We start from the raw sequence: 17,552 nt of genomic DNA, 5'->3' as shown, positions 1-17,552 counted from the left end.
GATTTTTAAAATACAGATAGGTTTGTTATGGGCAGAGGATGATAATTATCTGCATCACCAATGGAGGGGGTTTCCTCCCAATGCAAATACCAGCTTCAGAGGAAAGCTTTTCCTCAAGACTGCAATGATTAAATTCTCTCTCCATGCCTGACGCAATAATTATCAGCCCCTTGACCGCATGGGAGCTATTTCATTATTTTTAAACGTGTATGCTAAGTGCAAATACACATTTAGGCTGCAATCCTATATATGCTTATTTATGCTTAAGTTCCTTTAAAGTGAATGGAGCTTAATTCTAAATGGATATGTATAGGATTGCAATGTTAACATTGCATCTAGTTTGGCCCTGAATTAGGATAGATCAGAGATTCTAACAACTTAATTACAGCAAGGAGCTTGAAACTTTTGCAGATCTACTACTACTAAGGATCCAGTAATCTACCACTCGGTCCTGAGCTACCGTACTTCTTTTATTCCTAGCCAACAACAACCCTTTGCAAATAATAACAAACCTTTTCCATTAATAATAAGGTGCTGGGGTGGGGGCAGAATAGTTAAGATATAAATTAACACCCTCAAGTTGTTTTTCTTGAAGTTCATCTTCCTTAAAAATATTGCAACCTCATCAATGAAAGACCTCAAGTGCTCTGAACATTTGAATTCAAAGTGACTTGATTCGATTTTGAAGACATCTTGCAAGGAAAATGTAGGAAAGTGTGTTTTGCTCCCCCTGCTGGCTCCTTCTCAGAAGTTCACCTTCCTGACTAACATCACAAATACTCATTAACAGATATGTGTGGGGAGATCATTTCGAAACATGGACTGGGAGGTGGGCTGGAGGGGAATCTGCACTGTTGCTGGTTTTTCTTTATTAAAAAAAATGTTCACTGTAAAGTGGGCTAGAACTGGACAGTCGTATCCAACTAAATTCCACCTACAGTAGCCACATTAATGCCCATTAATTTCAACGGGTCAAAAACGAGTCTTTTTTGGAAAGGACAAAGGCTGCAATTCTGACCCCTTAAAATCAATGGGAATTCTACTATTGACTTCATGGTTATTTTATTCATATTCCACCTTTCCTCCATGCTGAAACAATGAAGGTGAGATAGGAATGTCAGAACCTACCTTATACGAAGTCAGATCAATGGCCCATTTAGCTTGGCTCAGTATTGCCTACACTGGATGGCAGCGACTCTCCAGAATTTCAGAGAAGAACCTTTCCCAACCCTACCTGGAAGATGTTGAGGGATTGAACCTGCGACCTTCTGCATGCAAAACACTGAACTTGGCCTTTCCATATGATGAGGTGGCCATACAATGACATGCTTAGCAATAGGATGGCCACAGAACACAGGGATTTCAGAGAGGGCATTCTCCCAGCTCTAACCAGAGGTGCCAGGGATAGAAACAGGGGTCTGTGGAACGTGGCATTGCCAGTGAGCTTCTCCATAGAAGAAGAGGAGGAGGGGGAGGAGGAGGAGGAGGAGGAGTCTGGATTTGATATCCTGCTTTATCACTACCCGAAGGAGTCTCAAAGCGGCTAACATTCTCCTTTCCCTTCCTCCCCATAACAAACACTCTGTGAGGTGAGTGAGGCTGAGAGACTTCAAAGAAGTGTGACTAGCCCAAGGTCACCCAGCAGCTGCATGTAGAGGAGCAGGGAAGCAAACCTGGTTCACCAGATTACGAGTCTACTGCTCTTAACCACTACACCACACGGGCTCTCCTGGGTTCCTGGGCAATTGTGGCTGGTGCTTATTAGGTTAGAAGGCAGGGAGGTCAACTGTAGGTGAAGCCTGAGCCAATGGCAGGTGGAGCCAATAAATTCTACTTGTGTCCCCATTCTTCTCCCCTCCAAGATCAACAAGGGCAAAACTGAGACTTACAGAGGAGGCAGCTGATGGGCAGTTATGTGCTGGAAGACAAGCAGGTGAGCTTGGAGGAATCAAGAATGAGGTTGGTGAGGCATTTGCCCCAATGGACCAGCCTCTGTTGCTTCAGCAACACTCCTGCATCATTCCCTACAGATCATGGTTTGGTGTGGCAACTAAAATGATAAAAGAAAGGAACAAAGCCCATTCATTCCCTCCAGTGTTTTGCAAACAGTGGAGCATGGTGGGAGGAGATATTAATAATTTCTTGAGGATATTGTTTTAATTTTTAATCTCATCACGTGGAAACATCGCTAGTTGAGTGGATTAAAGGTGGATTTTCAAGTAAAGCTGAGTCCTGCACATTAGTAAGCTGCAGTGTGCATGGAGGGACGGTGTGTTGCATGCAGGTAAATTCCAGAGTCTGCCCTGCATAGTTTGCAAGGTGTGAAAGAGCTGTCCTATTACATCAAACTTCTCTTTCTTAGATGTTCCTCAAGGCACACAATTTTCTCAAGTCTCAAAGAAGAGCATTTGCTGCAACCTCCATTGAGTCACTTTACATTGCATTCTGTAGTCTCCATCATATTATATTAGCAGACTCCAATCTGACGAATAGTTTCTGTTTGTAATCTTCGTCCACTTTGAGTCCCTCCTGAGTTCTCTTGCATTTCTTTTGTTGATTTATGCTGTTTGTTGACTATAAAAAAATCAATGAAAATCATTTTTTAAAAAAGAATTGTCTGAATATTCTGTGTGTATGTTTCCCCTGTAAAGCAATTACACGATGGTTTCCATACACGGGAATAATATCCGAATTTTATCATCCTCCAGCATTTTTGCATTTTCATGCCTCTTGTTGTTGCTGTTGGATTGCGGGGGGGTTGTTTACAAAACAAGGGACCACTGATGGATACAGGTGCACCCTTACAGCAAATATACTGAATGTTACCAAGCTGTGACTTTTAACATTGCTGCCTTGAAATTGTATGTCTTATTGACAAATTGTATCTTATAAAATTATCTGGAGAGAGAGACAGAGAGAGAGAGAGAGAGAGAGAGAGAGAGAGAGAGAGAGAGCTAGATAACAATTGCTGTAAATTGTTTTGGAGACTCTGAGGTTTAATCTGAAGTTAAGCTAGTTTATGGTACTTCTGATTTTTCTTATTTTATATTACTGATGTTTGTTTGTATTTAGGTACATTTCAATGGAATGACATGTCATAGCCTTTGGCTAGCACAATAAACTTATTGAATGAATGAATGAATGAAAAAAATATCTTTCACAACTGGTGTTCAAAAACCAAATCTGACCTATTGATTTATTTTTTAATTTAAAAATTCAGATTTTGAACTCTGAAATGTTGCCAGATTTGGAATGTGTGGAAATTTGTTTCCTGTCTGTGCTGATTCATGAATTATATAGTTGTCTCTGAGAGAGGGGATAAGATCTCACATCATCTCAGTGTGCAAAGAAATGGGAATGTATAGGAATGTGGTAGATCTTGTGTGTTTCAGCTGCATTTTGCTTGTTGGGCCTGATTCAGCTCTAGAACTGTTTGCAACTACCGGTAGCTGTTTTTCAATAAGCACCAGGGGTGTGTGTGTGTGTGCGCGCACACACACCTGCCACACTGCACAAAAACCAGGCCGCTTTTAGCCCACAGATAATGTTGCTATTTTTGAGATTCCTTACCTGCCCTTTACCATTAGGTCCCAGGTTGGGTTACATTGTAAAAATACAATATTAAAATCAGTTTTAAAATTAAGCATGGATCCTGTGGATTTAAAGTGTGACTGTGTGCAGAAGGGGCGGGGGAACGTTTTGTGATGTAGTTGAATGGGGGGGGGGAATGTTATGTGCATTTTAATGTACTCAGTTGCAGCGCGAGGTGGGAATGTGGAGGTGCAAATGTGGGTTAGACAGAATATGTATCTTGCAGAAAACTGAGTTAGCCCACAATATTTTGGCACCTAAGGCTTAAGTTAGGTTGTCCCTTAAGCATCAGAAAGAAGACCCATGGACCAGAATGGATTTCACACCCTAAGTGAGTTTGCATAGGACTGTGTAACTTCAAAGATCTGCAATGAAAAGCATCACTTTCTCTGATGCCCATCACAGCTTCCTTCCCAGAAGAGACATTCTGCCTCTTCTCTCACACAGAAGAGAATGCCTCTTTTAAGTTAATACTCACCAAGTGCAGTTTTTATAAGTTTTTCTACACACACACACACACACACACACACACACACACACGTCTGTTGCCTGCTTAATAGCGGACACCTTGTAAAGTGCTGAATCGATTCAAAGTATTTTCAGCCAGTTAAACATTGCACTCCTGCTGGAAATCCAAACAGCAGATATACGGTAATATTTAACCAGTGCTATTTTTCTTTTAAAAAAAGAGATGCTGGAACTCACCATGAGAACATCCCTTGTTCTCTTAGAACGGTGTCCACCTGAGAGGTGCCGGAACTGAGTTCCTGCGACTTCTGGGTGAATAAAAGCCCTGTATTTAATCATAATAACTTGCTACCTTTCTAAATGGTGACCCAAATCTACAGCCTGAGCTACGCACATCCTTCTGACTCATGGTCAGCCCTGGCTAACCCTGGCCAAAAAACCAACAACAACTCTGTACACAGGAATGAGAAACTGAATGGAGTCGGGTTTTGTACTATGAAAAAAACCCACAAGAATGGAGGTGGGGGGGGACAGAGTGGCAGAAGTAAATGCTCCCTTCTTTGGCCCAGGCGCTGTGCCAGTACCGCTTCCTGCCTGGGCTGGGCCGTGCCAAGTCCAGCCGTTCTTCGGGAAGAAGAAGGAGCTATTTGCTTTGGCCATGGAGTTTATCATTGTGGATTATTCACCTCCCGAGCGGGCTTCCTCCCCTGCTTTCTTTCTTTCTTTTTTCTTTCTTTCTTTCTTTTCTGTGTGGTGGTGGGGAGAGGCGGCCTTGAAAGGCCTCAATGGCTGGGAATACCATTCTAATGACAGGGAAGCACAGCTTATTTAGAAGATGAAAAGAGGCTTGTGGTCTCATAGCAGCGCCTCGCAGCCCTCAAAGAAGGTGCTCTAATGATGGGGGTGAGAGGCAGGGAAGGCCTAAAACAAACTCCAAAAGGAGAGCAAATAAAGCAGCCAGGAGCTTAAGATATATTAAATTACCCTGATTAGGAATTTAGGCAAGGCTCGAGGCTGCTGGAGAGGCAAGGGGGGGGGGGACAAGCCAGGGGACGCCATTCATTGCCGGGGAGCGGGGGTCAGGAGGTCGCAGGAGTTCACAGGAGCTGCCTCCATTCTTATGTTAAGAGAGGGAGTGGAACAAGTCCGGGCCCAGGGAAAGAGAAGAGAAAAACCCTTGGCAATCATTTTGGGCTCTCTGTTTGCAAGGCGAGAGAAGCACTCTAGCTAATTGCCAAGCGGCCTCTTCCCAGTGCCTCAAGGAGGTTAGTTCTAATAAGCCTTTGGGAGATCAGACCCCAAAGGTAGAGACTTGGAGAGAAGGGGTTTGGCAGAGGCAGCTTTCGGGACAGCCAAGTTCCAGGACTTTCCCAGGGGCAGGCAAACTGGACAGGACTCTCTGGTCTGGAATCAGAGGCAAGCACATCTGCTATTAAGAATGGTGCATTTTTCAATTCTTTTAGGGGGAGGGATTTATACCCTACCTATATACATGGGCTAGCTCATTCCTGGCTCAATTCTCTCATACCTTCCTTGGTTTTTTTATTCCTCCCCCCACTTCATGTCCAGTGCAATCTTTTACATGTCCACTCAGGAGTGAGCCGCACTGAGAGTTCAATGGGTAAGGGTTACATTATTGCAGGCTTGCTTGCTTTGAAAATCTATATACAAACTGGCCCTTTAACATTAAAAATATATTTTTTGGATGACCTGTGAACATTTGAACACATTTTTCATTTTTCTTTAAAATGTTTGTTTCCCTTATTGACATCCTATCTGTCAAATACATATATATATATTACAGTGGTACCTCGAGTTAAGTACTTAATTTGTTCCGGAGGTCCGTTCTTAACCTGAAACTGTTCTTAACCTGAAGCGCCACTTTAGCTAATGGGGCCTCCCGCTGCTGCCGCACCACCATTGCACAATTTCTGTTCTCATCCTGAAGCAAAGTTCTTAACCCAAGGTACTATTTCTGGGTTAGCGGAGTCTGTAACCTGAAGTGTCTGTAACCTGAAGTGTCTGTAACCCGAGGTACCACTGCATACTCAAACTCAAATAAATTATCAAAATGGTTTTGTTTTTAAAGTACATTTAATATCAGAATAAGCATAAATTAATCAGGCAACAAGGTGTGGTTTTTTTTTTAAAAAAAAGAATGTTTTTTTTAAAAAAAATGCTTATAATTCTAAATGCTTATAGTTACTGCAGCTGGCAATCACTTTCTTAAAAGAGGCATTCTTCCAAGAGGAAATCCAGAGTTTATGTTTCTGCATCTGCTGGTGTTCAATTCTGGTCACCCATAACTCTTTCCTTTCCCTCTCTTCTCCTCGCACCTCTTCTTGTTGAAACTGTAGATAGTAAGCTCCTTGGGGCAGGGACTTGTATCTTGACTTTATGGTAATTTCCTCAAGCTCTTTAGTAGTATGAATTAATGGGCTATTTAAGAACTGGTGCCTGAGTTTGCTTTCCCACCTCTTCCCTCCCAATCCCCTTTTCCTTTTATGTGGTGTATTTTACCTTTTAAGCCTCTAGGAGGGGCTGTCTTGTACGTAATTGATTTCATATAAGCTTCTCTGGGAGCTTTTCCATCTTTAAAGAAATAGGATTCAAATAAATAAATAAATAAATAAATATAAGAATAATCAAATTCAGCGTCTGATGTGATGATACTTTGTAGCCAATGTGAGGCTACTGAGGAAAAAAAGAGATTGAGAGAACTCCCAAATTTGAGGTAGAAGAGGGGGTTTTTTGGTGGTGGTGGTGGTGGGAGAAAAAACATTATCCAGGCCAGTCCAATGAGGACTGACCAAGTTCAACAGGCAAATATGGAATATCTACTACAAGGAAGAAAATGGGAAACTTAAGGGAATGGAATATCCTGAAAAAGGGCATGGCTGCCAGTCTCCATGCTGCAATACTCTGTTGTAGGTCCCATTTTTAACCCTAACCACAGCTGCATACTGCACTTCCCATTAAGACAAACTCCTCTGAATCATACAATTGTAGACTTGGAAGGGATCTCAAGGGTCATCTGCCCAGTATACCTGAAGGAGTGTCTCCACCCTCATCATTCGGCCCGGACACTGAGGTCCAGCGCCGAGGGCCTTCTGGTAGTTCCCTCACTGTGAGAAGTGAGGTTACAGGGAACCATGCAGAGGGCCTTCTCAGTAGTGGTGCCCACCCTGTAGAATGCCCTCCCATCAGATGTCAAGGAAATAAACAACTATCTGACTTTTAGAAGACATCTGAAGGCAGCCCTGTTTAGGGAGGTTTTTAATGTTTGATCTTTTATCATGTTTTTAGTATTCCATTGGGAGTTGCCCAGAGTGGCTGGGGAAACCCAGCCAGATAGGCAGGGTATAACTAATAAATTGTTGTGGTTATTGTTGTTATTGTTGTCATCTAGTCCAACCCTCTGCAGTGCAGGAATCTGAGCTAAAGCATTCATGAAAAATGGCCATCCAACCTCTGCTTAAAGACCTCAAAGGAAGGCAAGTTCCCAACCTCCCGAGGGAGACAGGGAGACTGTTCCACTATTGGAACAGCTCTTACTGTCAGAAAGCTTTTGCTGGTGTTTCATTGGAATCTCCTTTCTTGTAACTTGAAACCATTGGTGTGAGTTCTACCCTCCAGAGCAGGAAAAAGCAACTTTGCTCCATCTTCCACATGACAGCTCTAGAGATGGCTATCCTATCTCCTCTCAGTCTTGTGGGAATGTTCAGGGAGGCAGGAGAGGATATATTGTTTAATTATATCCTTCCCAACTTGTGTTAACAAGCTCTACAATTTAGCAGAGTAACATTCCCCTTTTAAACTTTCACAGCGGATAGGTTTGCCAGGCTTGTATAAGCCTCTAAAATAAGTTTCCTGGTAATTCCCCTTTACTCCCTCATAAAAAGAATAGACACGGCAGTCTTGTATAAAAGTAGAAAATAGTTTACTCACACATCCTGTTCACAGACGGATCCCAGAAGGCAGACTTAAGTTACAAAATATATACACGTGGAATCTATCCCATAAGGGCCAAGAGCGCATCTCAGGAAGAAGATGTTGCTTCTTCAAGGAATAGAGTCAGAGAGAGAGATGGCTGCCTCCCCTGTCCTATTTTGTTACCTGTACAGGTGAGGTCATGCCCACCTCTGGTCACATGTAGAGGAAGTTTGTCCCAGCCCAGGAGGAAACAGGAAGTTCCGACTGGCTGGTCCAGACATCCCCTTTTTATGTCCACTCTAGGAATGTTGTATTTGACTGCTCTGTGTTTCACACCCCACAAGTCTCCTCTTTTCCAGTTGTGGAAAGAGTTGTGAATAATAGTCCAAAACTCAGATCCTCCAAACTGTGTATTGACACCACCTCATTTCTGTATGTGTATTTAAGTTCCTCCACACCAGGCAGACACGGAAAGAGTTAAGAAGAGGCACCGTTGTAAGACAATCCTCCACCTTCACCACTGGTGGGCAGCTTCTCCTTCAGGAATGTTCAGTGAAAGGCTACAAAGCATGCATAATGGCACTCTTCTCCCTCTTCCCCTCCTTCCCCCCCTTTTTATTATTTATTTATGCTGGTTGCCGGCAAGGTTAGAACAAGACATTGTCTGGCTCTTTGTAGACAAGGCAGAGCCCTATTCATCGCTCGGTGACAAGCAGAAAATCGGGGAAGAAAGCCCCAAGGAAAACAAGTCATCAACTGGGCCCACATGAACCCACACCTGCAATCAGAGGCGGGCTGCAACAACAAGGCCCCCATTTACAGTAGGTTGGGGTGCTGTCTAGATGCACCAAACTGTGCCCCAGGAAACCCATGGGGTTCCTTGGAAACATAGCAGTGATTCCTTAATGGAAAGATCAGTTATGGTGGGCGACTGTCACTGAAAAACAGCTTGCTCATCCCTCTGCCAATCTTCCTTTGAAAGATAGGGTGTTGGGAATGTTTTAGACCAGCGACAGAGAAGGGTCGCCATCCTGGCTGGAGCTGATGGGAGCTGCAGCCCAAAAATATCTGGAGGGCCACAGCTCCTCATTTCTGATTGAGATGATGCTGTCAGTTTACATGGGTTTACATTAAGACCCAGCAGTGATTCCAGTGTAGGGATTAAAGGGTCTATCAATTTCAGTCCTCTCAATCTCTCACTCTTCCAATTCAGTTAGCTGCATTTCTGTGATTTGTTTATTTTTACCCTCTTGGAAATTCATCAGCATTTTAGTGCCAATTTTTCCCAATGAACACACTTTTGTATGCATTTTTGACTAATGTGCACATTTTTGCAAGCGCTCTTCCCTAACGTAATGCATTGCTTGTTGGGAGAACTGCACTGCAAAATTTGGATAAATGCAAATTGCAAATGATGCCTTTGTTTCGGTTCTCATATAGTTTCAGAAAGTATGAATTTGATAGATTCATCTTTAAATACAAATTGCCTTTCTCCCCTGTCTTGTTGACGGAGACCTTGAACTACATTAGATGCTAATGCATATACCTCACTTCCTTCAAAATAGAGCTAGCCAAACCTGCTGTGCTTAGGTGCCCTTCTGCTCAGTGGGGCCCTGGACCTCAGCCTCAAAATCCTACCCTCATAGCATCAATCACTCTGCGGTGGTCAAGTGTCAGGAGTGAGCTGGCAGTAAATCACACCATACAAGTTGAAGTTAGCTGTTTATTAACAAGAACACAATCTGCACTGTCTTGGTGTAGCGTCAGGCCTAATGAACACAGCAGCTCTTCCCATGGATCAGTTGCCAAGACTGAAAATCCCCTCTTCCCCACAGACATCTAAATCCCCTCTTCTCCAGGGTTTTCCCCAAAGCAATTGGAGACTGTGCCTGCATAAAGCCAACCTTTCCTCCACACTTTTCATGCCCCTTCTGATTCTAGGAGACCGGTGGGAGGGGAGCTTGTCACAACAGGGGGAGGGAGGCATGCATGACTCTTCACCAGCCTGACTCTACCTCTTGGCCTCCCTCCTCCCCTGCTTCAACTTCTGCATCTGATTCTGACTTCTCTCTGCCACAAGTTCTCCCTTCTCACTAAACCCTGTTACCTCTTCAGCTTCTGAGTCCTCCTCTTCCCAGGCATCTCCCTCTTCTCCCTCTGACCAGTCATTGGTGTCCCACCACCACTTCCCAGGATCTGAGCCTCCTTCCCTTCACTAGTTCCTCCCACCATTCCTCTGCATCCAGCCACTCCATGACATTGAGGGTTCCTTGCAGACAAGTCAACATGGGTACCCTTCTCTCAAAGTAAGGAGTTGGACAAAATACTGGAGAAACAAGGAGACCCATGATTCAGTTCAACTCACAGGAACATGGGAAGTTGCCATATACTGGGTCAAGCTATTTGTTCATGGAACCTAGTCTTCTCTACTCTGACTGGCAACAGCTCTCCAGGTTCTCAAGCAAACTTTCCCCCCACTCACCTCCTGCCTCCCATATCCCCCCCCAGTGGTCATTCCAAAGATTGAACCTGGAGTTCAATCTGCCCATGAAAAACACACTCTGCCATTGAGCTGTGGTTTCTCCCCACTAGAAAGACACAAGTGGATCGACATGTGGAGCAGTGCTCCTGTCCAGGGTTCCAGCTAGCCAGTCATGTCCCCTACCAGAATACTCCATTCCATTTCACCAGTTGTCCTGTCCAGTTCCCCTGCCACCTCCACCAGTCAGCCAACATTCCATGCCCACTGAGCATGCTCAGTCCTTATTGAGCTGCTTGAGGGGGTACTCCTTCAGGGGTTTTGTTAAAACGTAGTTCTGAAAATCTTGAGAGTTCCCTCAAGCCATCCAATAGCTGCCTCCTCTACAGCTGGTGTGTTTTAACCACATCAGAATCAACACTAAGAGAATCAGTCCATGATATACTATAGGACATAGATAACAGGGCTGTCACACAATTAATGAATTTAGTCAACTAAAGTGCAAACGTTAATCAAGTCATCAATTAATTAAAAATGAGTTTGCAGGTGAGGAAAAAGTTCTAAAGGGACTTGTTTTTTGTTTTTGTTTTTTGATGATGCAGCTATGTTGTACAACAGGCATCATCTTATAAGAAACATAATCTCTTAGAAGAGGAATCTTATAAGAGGCATAATCTGTGTCAGACACAGGAGGGAATGCCTCTTTTAAGATCATGTCTGGTATTTGCATAAGTACTTGTAATAAATATAGTTTCTGTAGTAAAAAAAACAACAACAACCAGTGTTACAAAAATTAAAATTGGTAGCCCTGGACTTCTCTGGAAGTTTATCAAGAGTTCCTCAAGAAAAGGGTCAAAAATGGCAGACAGGCTTCCCTGCAAGACAGCTTGCTCTCCACTGCTGTATTCCCTTGCAATATGGAGTCGCAAGGGAGTGTTGGGTAACTTGTAGGCCAGCATTCCCCACATTGTGGAGAGTAGTGAGCTCCAGCTCACCTTCAGGTGCACCTCAGCACTGTAGCCCAACCACCTAGCCAAACAGTAACCTTTAGATTAGACAGATACTAGCAGTTCCAAAAGCAGTAATAATTGACTTGGAACAGAGAGGAAGAGGGTAAGAGAGGGATGCTATTTAAGAGGGGAAAGAGATGGCAGGGAGGAGGGATGAAAGAACCTGGTTGTTTGTGGGTGGGGATAATGGTACAGGTTAAGCGTGAAAGGGGAGGGGAAGAAGGAATGGCAAGAGATGAGTAAAAATGATTTGAGAGGCATGGGAGGAGAAGAGAAAAATAAAACCTCCACTTACAGCCCCTGAATAAGCAAATTCTGTCTGAAATTAGAAGTCTGAATCATAATACCTCCAGAACCAACATGCATGTACTTAGCTTGAGAAAAGAAGAACTATGGAACTCACTGTCATAAGGAAATCACAAAATTTCCAAAGAAGGATTAGATAACAACAGAAAATGGTATCAGTAATTGCCAGCTGATTGTGCCAATTTTCATCTTCATTTTGTTGTTGAGTCTGACTCTGTCTTTGCACTGCTATTTTGTGACTGGTGCACCTCAGTAATTTTTATGCCTCTTAAAGTGGGCCCTGAGGGTGCAGAACGTGAGAACCCCAGTCCTCCTCTCAGTGGATGATGGATAACAGCACGGAAAACCCCATCTGGCCACTGCTTTGCTACCTGAAACAATGCCCCAGACTCCTCTGTGGGAAGTGTCTAAAAAAACAAAACACTGAGATACGATTCTGCTTTGAATTTTTGAAATGTTATTAGATCCTTTTGCTGCCATCTGTGGGTTGTTGTTGTTGTTTAGATGGCTGTCATTGTATTGTTCACTCTGGTGCTTTTAATTTTGTACACCGTCTTTTCAAACAGTAGCATATAAAAAAAAATATTGTTATTGCTAGTTTTATGGACCCCGCTTTTAGAAATAAAGTTCTTCAGAAGGTGCCCTACATAATAAAAACCCTCAAGACAATGAAAATCACACCAGCATAATAATGTACACAAGAGCCAGGATAAGTTAGGAAAGAAGTTTCTTCAAACACCATTTAAGATCAGAGGAAAACCTCTGAAAAGGTGATTTCCGAGTACCTGCCATTTTGATCCTTACTAACAGCCAGAGAATAGGACCCCCAAATACCCTTTCCAGGGCACTGAAAAATCTAAAGCTGGAGGCACATTCAGAATGAAACTTGAGTTTGAATCTAGCTGTCCCAAGTTATAACTGTGCTTTTCATGAGAGCACGCCTTAGGTAGCTACTAAGAGTAAAATCAATACAAATACACTGCCATAATAATCATTATAAATCCACAGTAGTTAAAGCAATTAATGAAATGGTAGAGCAGCAGCCAATTAAAAACATGCATTTATTTTAAAATAATCTGGGGAATATTTGCTTGCTGAGATGAGCCCAGAATCCTATATTGCCTTCTCATGTCCTGTTGTTAACATTAATAAAAATGTTAAGACTCTGGCAAATCAAGTATCCAGAACAAAACCTAGGCAACAAAGCAGGTATTGAGAGGAAGGAAGAATATTCTTATAAAAGAACTATAGTTGTGTGTGTTGGTGTGGGGATTCTGTTTCAGAATTCAGTGTTCAAAATATTCAAAACAGTTTGCTTTTTTAAAAAATCATAAAAGCATTTTTTTAAAAAAAAAAAACCAGGAAGATGTAATTTAAAACAACAGAACCAACGGGGAAACCATCTAAAACCAGGATAAATTTGTCAGCATCAACCAATGAAAGCAAGCTTCACCATCAAACACTAAAAGTCTGTGAGAATTAAAAAGTTAACCAAATTAAAAACTTAACCAGAAAGGTACTACTGTTGAACCTAACTAAATAAGGCCTCGCCACTGAAGACACTTTCTCCTCAATCATCAGCTATCTAATATCTGAAAGTAAAGCTTTGAAGAAGATCCTAGATTTCAGGCAGGTTTATATGAAATAAGATGTTCCAATTTCTATTTGTCTGTCTCTGTGTATGATATATGGAGTACGTGTGAGAGGAGGGGGAAATAGAGTTTTTGTGTGATTTCAGTGGGGCTTACTCCCAGGTAATTTGGTACAGGATTGGAGCTTTGATTGGCTAATCATTGACTAAATTCACACAAAATTTTGGATATTGCCAAGCTGCCTTTTTAACACATTGAAGGAAGTTCACATTTAATACACAAATCCTCCTAATTTTGCTGAAAACATTTATTAAACATTGCAGTGGCTACATTCTAACCAGCTTCACCATGTTACAGCTTGGGTTAAAACACTGTAAAGCTGAAGGAATAAAAATCTTTACCCACAACAACAAAATACTGGATCAAACAACAAGGAGTCATGTGACGTGTTAAAAGATTGAGATACACACTTTCCCTGCCTAGGGAATTCACTTGGACAGAGCTGCACAAAGTGCTGTCCCGCGGCTGCTTCCCTAGGCTCAAAGTTGTCAGCATGCACCATTTAAACTTTGTTCACGTCCATCAACCGGAATCCCGGTTCAGCACCTTGGACAGGTAACAAGCCCTAAAACGCATTCCATCTGCGGCTTCAACTTCCGCCCTTGGCTTGCAGCGGAATTTGCTATTCGAGATGTGGAAGTAGGGGTGGCGTGGTAGGGGAACCGGAATCCTCCATTCCCGTCACCCCTGCTTCCGGAAACAATACCTTGTGTCCGCACCGAGGGGTCTTAATTCGCTTTTGGCTTTGTGGGCAGTTCGCAGAAAGATGCTCCAGCCAGGAGACGACGCGTTTTGCAAGGCGAGGTGTAGCCCCGTGCGTTCCCCAACAGCCCTTTTACAGAACCAATTATCTTATTAATAATGGGACATTCAAATGATCAGCACATTAATTATCACTTTAACTACCCTTCTGTTCACACCATCAAGGCAGTCAAAGAATACTAGAAGGCTGATCGTTCGCCTAAACTCCTCCGCCGCCCTTGGTAGTGCAAATAATATTTTATTTTTATATTACTACACCCCGCCTATCCTCTAAGGAGCTCAAGGCGGCGCACACGTCCCGTCCCTATTCCCCACTCCCCATTATATCCTCACAACAACCCTGTGAGGTGGTTGAGGCTGAGAGAGTGTGACTGGCCACGGTATTCGTGGTCAACCAGGTCTTTTTGGCACTAGTCTAACACTCTAGCCACTCTACCACACTACCCCTCCAGGAAGTATACAGAGAGTGAATCCAGTGTAAGAGGAAGGTACCAGGTACATCTTACAACCACACCCGTTGAAAATGTGTGGCTGAAAATTACAACCACCTATTTAGATTAGTGATTTCATTTTCACTCACTTTTGGAAAGTCCTGTCTGGCGCCCGCTCTGAAGTTCTCGCCCATTTATGTTGGCTTAACTCTGCATCAATCTCCAGGTTAAAATTGCCTGCGGGATCAAGACCGTCGCGTCTCACAAGACCGGAGGCAGCAGTTTGTCTTCATAGAGGTTTTATTAGAATGCTCTGTCAAAAAACTTTAGTGGGAGAGGTGGATTGCCTCACACCCCTTTTCTGGAGGAAAGTTATACACTGTAGCAGAGCAAGCTTGAACACTGACATCTCCCATTCCAGTCGCTAAACAGGAAGTGTCTTATAGCCATTTTACAGATGCGAAAGCTGAGACCAAGGAGGAGTTGCTTTATTGCGACGTTGTTGTGTTTACAAACCGCCTTGAGCTTCAGGAAAGTGGGTGTCAAGGTTTCTAAAAACTAAATTAAGTATATAAATCACACTAGACCATCACTTCAACCCAGTCCAGGCAGAACTGAATTAGAATTTGAACTCAGGTCTTCTGCTACATAACAGGGCTCGCTGGCCCTGAGATGATTCAGAAAACCTGCTACCTGCTTCCGGGAAGCCAAATACTGTAGCTGGTTAACAATTCCATTTAGTGTCTTCCTTCCTCCTCTCTCCTTCTAAGCACAAGTCAGAACGAGTCATGATGACTAATGGAGCATCCAGTTTCGGAGGCAGTATACCAGTGAATACCAGGTGCTGAGGACAAACAACATAGGAATGCCAGTCTATTCTTCTGGTCCTTCATGTGAGCTCTCAGAGGATTTTGATCCAACAAGGCAATATCTATATTCTTAAACCTAGAAGCAGTTGGCAACACCACTTAGCGAGGGCAATGTACGTATAGAGCTTTCGCACTTCTCTCCTCTTGTCAAGTAAGGGAACAGCGAAGCGCAAGTCAAAAAGAAAATCAAAACCAGCCCTCTGCTCTCCACGCTGAAAGCGTCCTAGAAACAATGACACCTGGGAAGGCAGGTTACCTGTTGCAGGTAAGAAATTCACGAGGCGCATCTCGCGCGAACTCCAAGCTGGGATGAAGTGTCCACTTCCTCTCCCTTGGAACGTAGATGCCTCGGGTAGGATCCTCTGAGATGGAGATAATTTAGATGCCGTGAGGAGGAGAAGCGAGGTGCGTTTTCCTTCAGCTCTGCTCGGCCTGCCCGAGGCAGAAAACGTTTTCTCACTCTCTTTTCTCTCTCTTTCTACTCCTCTGGAAGTTTCGTCGGGTGGACACCAGAATTCTGCAGGATGGGATCCTGACTCCCTCCCGCCCTCCCAGCTAGTTCTTTAAGACATTTTTTGTTTGTTTCTTATGAATGGGCAGCGAAAACGGATGAACTCTTTGCTCCGTAAAACCAGGACGAAAATGACTGAGAATGAAAGGGGCTTCCAATGAGCCACAATTCCCAGATTCCCAGCCTTCATTTCTTTAAAAATACCAAAAACATAGAACCTCAGATGTGGGGCAAAATGTGCAGACACCATACTCACTTTTCGTGAGATTCCCCCCCCCCTTTTCAGTTTTACTTTATTCCTATCATACCCTGAAAAAATAAATAAATTTACGGGCATATTTTAATCAGGAACCGAGGCTACCTAAACCATATCTATAGGGGTTGTTTGGCAGTGGTAAATTAGGATGGGATTGGGTTGTATTGCTCACACACAAATCATTCCCTTTTCTTTGTAAAAGCGAAAGGTTTCTTTTCCTCCCTTGATTCCCCCGCTCTGCCCGTTTCGGTTTCGCTTCTGTATTAGAATATGTACAGTATACGCATGACTTTAGAGAACGAGCTAGCCAAAAGTAAGTCCACTCTAAATCCCACTGGCACTGAGGAAATTAACCGCGTGTTTAGCTCCCTCTGTCTCAGATATAGATGCACACGCACGTGATATATAGTGGTTCAAAATGTGGTTGAACTGTGTCCGGTTGCTTTTAAAAGTCTCCACTAAAAAAAAATAATTGTCTGCGAGGCAAATAAGATTTTAAAGAGCGAAGAATCATATCGATAGATCGCTGTCTCTTTTTAGAAGTAAATTTTGTTTAAAGGCTTCTGAGTGAAACTAGCTTTTATAATAATGTGTGTGTGTGTGTGTGTGTGTGTGTGTGTGTTATTAACATATTATAGTATATAATGAGAGAGCCCACTCGGACCCCACCTAGTATTTTCAAATGTCTCTTTTTCTATTAAAAAAAAAAGTGCGATCAGAAAAGGTGAGACTCCTCAACCCTGGTCCCCTGGCCAGTTTCCCTGCCGTGTCACCGCTTATAGACCTGGGGTCAATCAATTAGTGATCAGAAACCTATCAAAGACTGAAAGAGAGCCAAATCTGACGGGAGTTTCGGATACTTTGATTTGATGGTTCTGATGCAAGAGAATCATCCTACAAGGTTTAGGTTGAATAATCTGGGTCCGGATTATATATGTGTGCTTTCCTAGTTTTCATATTTGTATTTGCTTTTGGGCAGCGTTGCTCTTACGCTAGGATCGACGTTGTGCTTCTTTGATATTTTCATTCCTAAATCCCTACAGGATAGAAAGGTGGGCTATATGCTTGAATTAAGGGGGGGCGTCAGATGGTGTTTCCTGTCCCGTCCCCCCTTTTCAAGAGAGGTGCCGGGTTTTAAAAGATCGGGGGTCGGAGCCCCAGTCTAGATCATACTTTTAGAAACAGACCCACGGAAATCGATGGGACACGTTATTGGCGAGTCACTTGATTCCCATGGCTCTACTCCAAGCGCGACCGACGAGGCAATTCCAACCACGTCTACTC

The 17,552-nt window shown here is 43.2% G+C and overlaps 1 long non-coding RNA gene across 1 annotated transcript in view; it reads right to left on the bottom strand.

Annotated features, from left to right (window-relative positions):
• LOC310693415 overlaps positions 1-16,607 on the bottom strand; it is an 84,361-nt gene extending 67,754 nt beyond the window's left edge. Inside the window, exon 1 of the long non-coding RNA XR_014519153.1 lies at positions 14,782-16,607. This is a non-coding gene — a long non-coding RNA (uncharacterized lncRNA). The remainder of the gene's footprint in view (positions 1-14,781) is intronic.
• Positions 16,608-17,552: the final 945 nt, after the last annotated feature.

The sequence above is a fragment of the Podarcis liolepis genome, assembly GCF_965112155.1.
Source record: "Podarcis liolepis genome assembly, chromosome: 14".
NCBI classification, from domain to species: domain Eukaryota; kingdom Metazoa; phylum Chordata; class Lepidosauria; order Squamata; family Lacertidae; genus Podarcis; species Podarcis liolepis.
The sequence above is the reverse complement of the archived record's forward strand: the minus strand, read 5'-3'. Positions and strand labels throughout refer to the sequence as shown.